Below are 10,265 nucleotides of genomic sequence, written 5' to 3' on the forward strand. Positions count from 1 at the left end.
TTGCCAGATCTCATAGTCGAGAGCGGCTGCTATGGATAGGAGGATGCGTATGGACTTGAGCATGGCTACTGGACTAAAAGTTTCCTCATGGTCCATGCCTTCTCTTTGGGTATAAATCTTTGCCACTAATCGAGCTTTATAAGTCTCGATATTTCCATCAACACCTCATTTCTTCTTATAGTTCCACTTGCACCCAATGGCCCTAAAGTCACTAGGTGCTTCCACAAGATCCCAGACGGAATTTGAGTACATAGACTCCATTTCCTGTTTCATGGCTTCGAGCCATAGTTCCTTTTCAGGGCTAGCCATTGCCTGTTTGAAAGACAATGGGTCATCATCACTAGTGTCACCAACAACCATATTGGTTTCACCATCCAAACCATAGCGAACTGGGTTTCTAGAAACCCTCTCACTACGACGAGGCTCCGTGACTATTTGCTCAGGAACAGTGGTACTTTCTTCATTTAAATCGACTTGCATCGGTTGTACATGAAGAGTGGGAATTTCATCATCAACTCGCGTTGATGACGATGGAACATTGGTTGGAGTCAATTCTTTAACCATCTCCTCTAAAACTACTTTGCTGCGAGGTTTAAAGTTCTGGACATAGTCATTTTCCAAAAAAGTAGCATTTGTAGAAGTAAACACTTTCTTTTCTGAATGACTGTAGAAAAGTCCACCCCGAGTACCTTTAGGATAGCCAACAAACATGCAAACTTCAGTTCGCGGTTCTAGCTTTCCCTCCTTTTTCCTCAGGACGTGAGCGGGACACCCCCAGATTCTATAATGGCGTAAACTAGGTTCATGACCATTCTAGCGTTCTAAAGGTGTTTTGGGGATTGATTTTGGCGGCACAACATTGAGAATGTCATTTACGGTTTCAATTGCATGTCCCCAGAACGAAGTTGGTAGAGTTGAGTAACTAAGCATGCATCTAACCATTTCCAATAAAGTTTTGTTTCGGTGTTCCGCTACACCATTTTGTTGCGGAGTACCTGGGGTAGTAAGTTGTGATAAATTTCCAAGTTCAGTTAAATGATCTTGGAACTGCATATCCAAATATTCTCCACCCCTATCAGATCGCAAGATTTTTAACCTTTTACCTAATTGGTTCTGAGCCATTGCTAGGAATTCTTAAAACTTTGAAAATGTTTCTGATTTCCTATGCATTAGGTAAAGACATGAGTATCTAGAGTAATCGTCAATGAAAGTGATGAAATACTCAAAACCACCCCTAGCTTGTACATTCAAAGGTCCACAAACATTTGAATGCACAAGACCAAGTGGTTCTTTGGCCCTATCACCCTTTGCAGAGAATGGACGCTTGGTCAGTTTGCCTTCTAGACAAGATTCACAGACAGGTAATTCACCTAAGGTGAGTTCCCTCAAAGGTCCATCCTTTGTAAGTCTTTGAATCCTATCATAGCCAATGTGACCTAGTCTTAAGTGCCATAAATACATCATATTTTTGTTATCGGTCTTTTGACGTTTATTGGTCCTAGATTTAGCTACTTTGAATAAATCATTATTAAGAGTGAGGGGTTCGTTAGGTCGCAGAATATAAAGCCCGTTTTCCAAACATGCAATACACAATTGTGATCCATTGAAAGAAATAGATATATAAAAACTTGTGAAAGTCATAACAAATTGTTCCAATTGCAACATGGAAACTGAAATTAAATTTCTACTAAAATCTGGAATAAAAAATAGTGATATTTTTTACACTAATGCCGACATCACTATCCAAAATCCATGGAAATAGTGATATGTGTTGTATTGTTCAGAGTTGGACTGTTTGGGAATAAGAATGATTAAGAGTGAATGCTTGTATGTAGGCTAAATTCATATATAAATAGAGTATATTTGTGTCAATTTGTCTTTTAAGTTTTGTTAGTCTTACTACTTAAGTTGGTCTTGTTTGCATGGAATGCTTCAGTGAGATAAATGAGTGAATTGAATTATTTTTATAGCTTTTTTTTAATATGCTTATGTGTCGGGGTATCGATTCCTTCTGCCCACTCCCGTCGTCTCCCTCTACTTCTATGCATTACAACTCCTTTATTTTTCAAAGCCTTTTTATAATCCCTACAAAAATTTTCATTCTCCAAGTCTTGCTAAACTCTAGAGTGCTGCTAATATATTTTGCACTTCCTTTTGTACCCATTCTTATTGTGCTAATCTCTATCCCAAGATTTGTATATATGACGAATTGAAGAATTAGAAAAAAAAATGTATGATCAATTCATATTGGACTCTTCATTAAAAACAGAGCAGAGAGACACAAAAAGTATGATCAATTCATATTGGACTCTGCAGCACTGTCAAATGACGTCATCACAGTCCAGGAGTACTGGATTCCAAATCCAGAACAAATACTCGTTGGCTTCACTCACTTTTCTTGCCATGTTTGCTTCAAAACATTTAACCGCTACAACAATCTTCAGGTGCAGCTATATATATATACCATTTTCAATTCATTTAATGAATAAACCTTATGATGATGGTGATGATGATGATATTATATGCATATATAGTTGATGAAATAGTAGGACTTCTGAGCTCTTTTTGAGGTTCCCACATGCATTGTCGTTGCTTTGCTTTGCTTTAATAGCCACTCATATCTTCTCCAACATCTTCATTCCAACAACTTTGTTCTGTTCATTTGTGTCACCCATTGATATTGGCTTAAATTTTTTGAGCTTGCTGTGATTACAATAAAAATTCTACTCTTTTTAGCAATGAGAAAACTGCATGTTCTTTCACTCATCTCAAGTTATTGTCTATGGATTCTGGCATTTGCATTTAGTTTAGTGCTGCTGGTAATGATCAAGATGAGGAGGATTCCGGGCAATTCCATAAACCTTTTTCCATTCAGATTTTGATGTGAGCCTTCTTGCCAGTTCCCTCCCCACAACCCCGGTGACCCCAAAGATGGATGCCACATGCCCATTATTGTGGTTTGGCTCTGGTTCATCGAACTCTCTGATTGCCATTACAAAAATATTGATGGAATTTCCTCTCTTAGGTATGAGCTTTCACCTTTCTTTACAAATGGGTTTATACACACACACACACAAATATTAAAATAACTTGGAAGGTTCTAGTCGTCTAGGCTCTAGATTTTATTTAATAACAATAATAAAGGACAAAAGTGTATCTCAATTCTCAATTGTATTTTACACAAATATTATTATATCAGCAATCTTGTATAGACAAATATTTTGTAGAAATTTAATTTATGTGGTAGATTAAGATATAACTGAAATGATTTGTCTCAATGAAATATGTAGCTATATCATGATCAAGCATCATATTTTATTAGATATTTAAGTTATGATATGGTATATATGTGTTTATAATACTTCAAATAATTACTATAGAGAAATGGTGAGAGTGAGGGTATTTATTTGAAAAGTGACTGGTTTATCTGTTACGCTGCAGCGTTGTTTCTCAAGATTAATGCAGATTGGGACTAGTTTATCACATTAAGTGCTGCTGATTATCCACTCATGACTCAGGATGGTACACAAACTTTCTTTTCCCTTGTGACTTTGAAGTAGGAATAAGAGTTGGTTGTTCTGACCGAATCGAAATTTCACTCACATTGGCATTTTAGTCCTCAAACATTGGGTCAGAAACACTGTCAAATTCAAGCTTTTACATGTTTTTTTATTTTCATTCAAGCACCTTCAATTTTACCTTTTCTGCATATGATTAATGATATGTGCACACACTCTTGTTGCCACATAGGTGTGTATGTGTGATGTTAGTGTGTCAAAATTGTGCTGCTCAAAGCTTATTTAGATGCTAAATGGGGGCAATGCTGCCCAGCAAAACTCTAAAATTACCATATTATCCTTTCAATGAATTCTACCATTTCAGTCATTCAAAAGTTCCTTATGAGCCCAACCAACTTCTAGATTCTACAATACAAAAATATGCAGATAAATGATAGTTGTTTACCAAGCCTTGGTGTCCATTTCAGGTCCAATATCCAAGCATTTAGATGCCATTAAATAACTTTTAGGATCTCTTTATTATTCTGGATTATTAGTTTCATTGTATTACAGCTTGTCAAAGCTGAAATCTGAGCCCAGCATAATTATACATAAAATTGAATTATCAAAGTACCAATAATCAACTGTCATATACTGGATTCAATTATGGAAAAAGTACCATTTAATCCCCTATATTCAGAAAACGATCAAAACTTACTGTTGTATTGTGTGAAATAGGTACACTCTCCTATCCATTTTGTCAAAATTTACTAAGTCATACTTAAAATGCCTTTAAAGTAAATGTGTGTATATATTTTATCCCCAAATTTTAAGATCGAATTAGATAAATTTTAGATTTCAAAGGATGTTTGAATATCTATTGACAAATTTTAATTTTGTATTAATCTTTTAGGTATTGATTATATTCTTTAGGTTGTGGATCGAATTGGCAAGGAGCATTGCAAAGTTAATTTGCAAGAGGTACGTAATTTGTTCTTTTAACTCTTATTATTAATATCTTAAAAATGTTAGAGGAGTTTGAATATCTTAAATATTCATCCATAGAGAAGTAGGTTCTGAGATTAAAATTGTGTGCTGCGGTGATAACAGAAGGTTGAAAACTTGTGTGTATTAGAGAAGTAGGTTCTGGAAATTTTGTTTGTGTGCTGTAATGATATAAGGAAGAAAACTTATTGTGTGTTGTTTGAATTTTTTGACTTGGTATTGATAGATGGTTAGGTAAGCTTTTATATGTATAGATTAGATTTTTCATTATATGTATAGATTTGATTTTTCATTTAATCATATTGTTTTCATTATTTCCATATGTATAGATTAGATTTAATTGCCATAACAAAATTTCCATGACCCAAGCTAAAATCTTGTCTTTGATCCAAACCCAATTAGTTAGTGGCTACCATTTTAGAATCTGCTTTTTAAATTAAAAACAACACTAGAATCTCTTGAACTAGAGACTATTAAATTGATAGAAAATAAACCAGCAAAATTAACAAAAAATGGTGGTCAAGGCACAACATAGACCAGTGCCAAGTTACTTGTAGGGCTGGAAAACTAAGATCTAATAATTTTGCATGTAAATATGGTTGTTGCTCACATGCAGTCTATCATAAAAAAACAATGAAATTCAGCCAAACATTGAAACTGCATGGTTCGTGCATAGATAACTCAGACAGAACTTTCCTGTTTAGCTGAATGTTTTCTTTCATAAGCCCATGCATGAAGTTTCCATAATTAACCTGAAACAAAACATCAAGATTTTGTAATATGTTGCTAAGAAATGAAAGGCCACCAACGACAATAGGAAGCAGAGAACAAAGTGGAGTGAAGCTGTTATTTCCTGTCCTAAATATATATTAATAGCCAGTTTGAGCAAATATTCAGTAGCTTTTGATTGTCATTTTCTTTACTTTGTAAATGTCATTATCAAAAGAAAAATGAAAATCTAGGAACCATGTTAATGCTTGAATTTGAGATAAGTTCACTGAGAACAAGTCTCAACATAGCCATGATAATAACACTATGGATGTTACTTCAAGAAAAGAAAGAGTAAGGGCATTTGAATTTGGGATGGTGCCCCCAATACTTCTTCAACCATAGATGATTTGTTAATAATAATGACCTTCCCTTACTTTCCTTGGATTTTACTGATCGATACCTTATAATTTTTTTTTTCATTTTTTCTATTTTTTTTATCTTTTATGGTTATTAATTAATAAAAATTATAAAAATATCTATAATCTATAATAATAAAATTTATTATATACAGTAGACCAAGCTTGATATATTTTTAATTTTCACTTTTTTATTGTCTTAATCAACAAAAAAATGATTCAAACCGTATAATCACAATATCTATAATACTATTAAATTAATTTATTAGTTGTAAAAAATATTTACTTCGATCAAACTAGAGCAAAATTGCTACTAGTCTACATCCAAGGGGCAGCCACTATTATTGATTCTTTCTTATACAATTCTCTTTACAACCTTTACAACACTCTTGTCTCTGTTCCTCTCAAGATGTTACAATTTTAGAGAATAAAACTTGTTCTTTTTCACGACCAAAAAACTAAAGTAATACAAACTTATATAGCAAAGTATTACAAGTAAAGAAATAGAACCAACAAACTTAACAAAAACAGTTAGAAGTTAGTTGCCTGGACCAATATAACAAATTTCCACCTTGGTTCAGAAACTAAACTTGAACTAGTGACTGCCCAAATAGCCCCATAGAGCCTATCCATCTTGTAATTGAATGAGATCCAAGCAGTGATAAAACTTTGACTTTCAATGCTTAAATATAAATATAACTATATCTATATGAAGTTGCAGAATCATGAGGTTTAACTTAATATGTTTGATTAGTGGTGCTCATAAATATCATGCTCAATGTAAGGCCTCGCCAAAATTGGAGCGGCTAAAACTTCTTTATAAGCTATTTTTGCTTAGTCCATTATGTGTTTGATGAAATACCTCTCTGAAATTTATGCAGACCATCAAAAATATTTTATAATATCTTCACTTTTGTTTCTAGCGGGAAATAAAAGATTTCGTATGAATTTATATTCGACAAGGTTGTAAAAAAGGAAATTACCTTTTCTTATGTTTAATTTTATCTTTATGGCATCCCCTTTATTCATATTAAGTGTCTTTTTTTTTTTATCATTTTGGATCTTCATATATCTTTTCAGTTATGAAAGTGATAATTAATTTTATATTTATTTATATGTAATTTTCAAGCTCGATCCATCTTCAAAGTTGAACTATAGAGTTATATAAGCATATGTTATATATAGGCAAATAGATCACCAAATCATTTTTTGTCAATACATATTTGCATTTGTACTACTGTTATCTTATATCTTGTTTTACCATCATCATATTCATGTGGGCTTATTATTAATTTAACATATTAAGATTTTTTTCTCCATTACTTATTCTATACTTGTAGTTTAAATCTTAACACATTAAAGAAATAATCATTTAGCATTTATGTTGTAAAGTGACCTTGCAAGTGCTTCCCATGCTTATGAGTGATATAGCCTTTTTTTTTAAAGTACTGATATACTTTCATTTAGAGTAAGACTTATGTTATGATTATGTTCCCTTGTGCTTATTCTTAGTTTTCCACTAGTATGAGACTCTGTTCTTAGTTGGGTTCTTGTGACTCTACATTGCTTTGTTTGACTTTGGTTCTTCTTTTCCTAGCTAGTTTCATTTAATGTGTTAAGATATTATTTTCTGCCTACTTGGATAGATACAAAATACCCTTTCCACAACACGTGATTATAACTCTATTAAAAAAGTATTATAATACACAAACAAAATAAATGGTTCAGTAAAAAAAAATGGTTTATCTCAGTTTTTGGCATTTGGTAAATACAATGGTTTTTTATACTTTTTTCAAATCACTGTCTCCATTTCAGCTTTAAAGTCATCAGATTGTCTAGCAGCATCACTCTCTATCAAGGTAATGCATTTTTTTATGGTTTGGCTTCTTGTTTTTGTTCTACTACTGGTCTTTGGTTTGGTATGGTGCTTGCTTTTTTATTTCCTATGTTTGTTTTGTCTTGTGCATTTCTAGGGTCTAGTAGATTAGTTTTAGTAGTTTTATTTGTTCTCTTTTTGGTGTTTTTCATTTTCTTGTCTGAGTAATGGCCCTTGAGCTTACGTTGTGTTGTATTCTACTTTGTTTTAATGAATGAAGTGTGTGGCCTCTGTCTAGGAAAATACCATTTTAAATTAAAAAAAATCCAACACAGCTGTTTGAAAAGTCCACTAATCTATCGAGTCCATGTGCCTAAGATGATGCCATTTGCAAGTTTCTTATCTTTTTCCACTTGTTGCCCCTGTTTTGCATTATGAGTGAAATCTGAAGAAAAAAAATAAAGGGGTTTATTCAAGCAAAAGATGGCAGAGATATCTGATGGGTGCATTGTGTAACGATCAGATTTTGCTTGGTTTTATTTTCTGATGGAATTTACAGTCGCTGATAGATTTTTGGGACCAAGGACTAGTTCTTTCGTTAATCTTTGAAGATGCTTCATTTTCCATCTTTTATATTCGATGATAATGCATAACAAAGTTTACATGTTTAATAAATGTGTGACAGTATACACACACACACATGCATCACATAGTTTTGACTAGTCGTCATCATTTTAAACAATTTCTTCATTTATCCTTGTTCACTTCATGAAGACCTTAAAATAATAATACAAACAGATCAGTATTTATCTTAGTTTTCCATTTTCTTCTTTTGAAGTTTTCAATGTATCATTTATGAACCACAGATCATCTTGGGTTGGACTTCGGTATTTTATCACATTAGTTATACTGATCTACTACTATCATGGTCTACCATCTCTATAAAGATGGGAGTATTTCTATTTCTACATATAATTTGATCTTAATACTTGTGTCCTATTTTCAAGTTAGGGCTTCTGATGTTGTCTCTAACTTGTGTAGAGATGGTGTTGAAGGAGATGAAGAATGTGATAATGATGAAAAACTTAGAGCAAAGATTAATATTATTAAAAGCCTATTAAGCGTAGCTTCAGATGGAAGTCCATTAGTCAGAGTAGAGGTTGCTGTTGGTATGTTGTTTATCATCAAAAATTGCCTATTCATTTGTTGACTTGTTTAGTTCTAAGAAGTCGTTTGCACCAGGTTTTTAGGCATTATATTGGCAGCTTGTTCATACTCTTGAGACTACTCAAAAAAACCTGCTCCTCCTGGGGCAGTATTGTAATCTGTTAACTGAGCTAATGAAGTTTGATTTCTTTTCCATCCTGGCAGCTCTAGGGAGATTTTCCTTTGGTCACAACAATCATCTCAAGTCAATTGCTGTAGCATATTGGAAGCATACTGGGTCTCCTTTGAGTTCCCTGCCTTCTTTGGCTCATATAAGAAGTCCAAGTAGTGTTGTTCCATCTCAGATTGGTCCAATATCGAGAATTGGCACTGACAGCTCGTCTCTTGTTCGAGATGGAAGGGTCTGCACTAGCAGCCCTCTTGCTACTTCTAGATTGGCCCGATCCTTTGGCATCGACTCCTTTTGGATTGGCCCGATCATCTTCATGGCTTGATATGAATGGAGGAGGTATTTTTTTTTTCTGCCAATTATATTCCAGGACAATCTTATTTGTTGGAATACAGATTTCTTGTTATATTTGCATAATTACTTATTAAATGAACTGTTATGAACAGGCCATGCGTTAAATAAGCTTTTAATGGCCTTGCTTGCTTATTGACTATTTTTTTTCTTTCTACTTAAGTGGTGCTTATTCTTATTTCAATACTTTTTTTTTGTGTTGTTTGGTCTCTTGAGGCATGTTAATGGTGGCTGCAACTTCTACAAGAGCTGTTGCTGTTCTTTTACATTTAGCTGTTGCTTTCCTTTGTGTGTACTAACTTTGTGCTGTGTATGTTACAGCTGGTTCAGCAATTGTGTATCAGCAATTGCCTTAGCAATTAACCTGCTCTTTATATGTAGAATGTTGTTTAATGGTACAGGCAGTTCTCTTGTCTAGAGTTTTGGTCATTTGTTTCTATGTTTTTTGCTTTTGCAGTAGCAATTTAATCTTGCTGCTCTATGCTTTTTATGTGTTGATAATTTGAGACAAAGTTATAATTTTTTTTCTCAAGTTTCTCAATGAGATTAAATTATCCTATTGTAGTTGGATTAATTAGGTTTTCAGATTCAAACTTTTCTAAATTATCCTGTAGATAACTATTACTATTACTCTATGACTCACTCATGTCTTAACTTTGAATTTCAAAGAACTAAATCAGACTTAGTTTATCAATTTAACATTGAATGTTGTTGTATTATGTTGCGTTGCAGTCTGCAATGAAGACACGGAGTGTGTTGGTTTTGCTAGAATTGGAAGTGAAGATCAGAGCATTGTGGCTGGTACAATGAAGCAATTTCAATTGCATGTTTTTTTCCTATCAAATAGTACTAAAGGAGTGTGCAACTACTCAAATTTTGACGTGTTATTATGTAAAAAATCAAATTCTTCAATATTTTGTGCTGAAAGTAGTAACTTTTCAATATGCTGAATATTTAAGACTACTTGAATACTTAAAAAACATTTTGTTGTTGATGACAGTGTTGAATTTTTTAAACTAATTTGTGGATTGTTAATACAATGTTGAATGTTTTTACTTTTTGTTATTTGAAAATCAAGTTCATTTGATGATGATAGTATATATTAGAAAGTTAATTTTAATTATATAAATAAA

The 10,265-nt window shown here is 33.0% G+C and overlaps 1 long non-coding RNA gene across 2 annotated transcripts; it reads left to right on the plus strand.

The window, feature by feature from the left end:
• Nucleotides 1–3,438: 3,438 nt before the first annotated feature.
• On the plus strand, nucleotides 3,439–9,970 carry LOC133783973 (uncharacterized). Of its 2 annotated transcripts, XR_009871053.1 has the most exons (4): nucleotides 3,439–3,522; nucleotides 4,411–4,478; nucleotides 8,823–9,120; nucleotides 9,865–9,970. It is a non-coding gene; the product is annotated as an uncharacterized LOC133783973 (long non-coding RNA). The 2 variants fall into 2 exon arrangements; XR_009871054.1 differs by lacking the exons at nucleotides 8,823–9,120; nucleotides 9,865–9,970 and adding an exon at nucleotides 7,445–7,489.
• The last annotated feature ends 295 nt before the right edge of the window (nucleotides 9,971–10,265 follow it).

The sequence above is a fragment of the Humulus lupulus genome, chromosome 6 (assembly GCF_963169125.1).
Source record: "Humulus lupulus chromosome 6, drHumLupu1.1, whole genome shotgun sequence".
Taxonomy (NCBI): Eukaryota; Viridiplantae; Streptophyta; class Magnoliopsida; order Rosales; family Cannabaceae; genus Humulus; species Humulus lupulus.